The sequence below is a fragment of the Neopelma chrysocephalum genome, unplaced genomic scaffold (genome assembly GCF_003984885.1).
Source record: "Neopelma chrysocephalum unplaced genomic scaffold, ASM398488v2 Primary Assembly neopelma1_74, whole genome shotgun sequence".
Lineage (NCBI taxonomy): Eukaryota > Metazoa > Chordata > Aves > Passeriformes > Pipridae > Neopelma > Neopelma chrysocephalum.
This window is the reverse complement of record NW_020897735.1, coordinates 10,053,051-10,053,871: the sequence shown is the minus strand read 5'-3', so window position 1 is coordinate 10,053,871 and position 821 is coordinate 10,053,051. Positions and strand designations below refer to the sequence as shown.

The 821-nt window shown below is 58.5% G+C and overlaps 1 protein-coding gene across 1 annotated transcript in view; it reads right to left on the bottom strand.

The window, feature by feature from the left end:
• Nucleotides 1-55, bottom strand: part of MVB12B (multivesicular body subunit 12B) — a 61,596-nt gene extending 61,541 nt beyond the window's left edge. Inside the window, exon 1 of the mRNA XM_027687483.1 lies at nt 40-55. The gene's annotated coding sequence lies outside the window, so the exon portion shown is untranslated. The remainder of the gene's footprint in view (nt 1-39) is intronic.
• Between the last annotated feature and the right edge of the window lie 766 nt (nt 56-821).

Below are 821 nucleotides of genomic sequence, written 5' to 3'. Positions count from 1 at the left end.
GCCCGAGCCCCGCTCCGGCCCGGCCCACGGGGCACTCACCGCGCTGCCGCCGCCGCTCCGCCCGGCCCGGCCCCGCCCGCACGGCCCTGCGGAGAAACCGCCCGAAAACTCCCCTCCCCGGGAACGGGGCGATCCCCGGCACGCTCCCAGCAGCCCCCCCGGCCCCGAGCCTGGGGCTGGCGGGAGGTGCCAGGTGGAAATGGCCGAATAGTTGTGATTTGGTCAATGTAACCTCTGTCTGAAACGGGCGGCATCCAGGAGATGGGCAGCAGCTGCTGTGTGCTGAGGAAGAGCAAATGGTGTCAAACAAGCTGGTTGTCTTCTTGAGAAGGCAGTCCCTGGCAGGGGTAAGCGGTTTCAGGAGCTACCTTGAATTCATGAAGATATTTGATGCTCTGTCTCACTGTGGCCTGACAAACAAACCAAGCAGATATGGTCCAGAGAGGTCAGGGTATGCCGGGCTGGATGGTTAACCCTGGCTGGTTATCCAGCCAGCCTTCAGGTGCACTCACAGCACAGAAGACATCCCAAGCAGAGGGGCAGCTAGAGTGTGGTTCTGCTCAACATCATCACGTGCCAGTGCTCAAACTGACAACACACTCATTGAATGAGCAGATTATGTGAATTGCAGCATAACCTGTGTCAGGAGCATGGCCTGTAGCCATCATCACGTGAACGAATCCTGCAGCTGTCCTGCCTTGGGTTTTGAGCACCTTACCTGAAGCAAGGTCAACAACATCCACCTGGAGAGCAGTGAGATCGATGTAGGGGCTGATATCAGCAGCCTTTGGTGCAGATGCAAGACAGGGAATTGGAGTTGC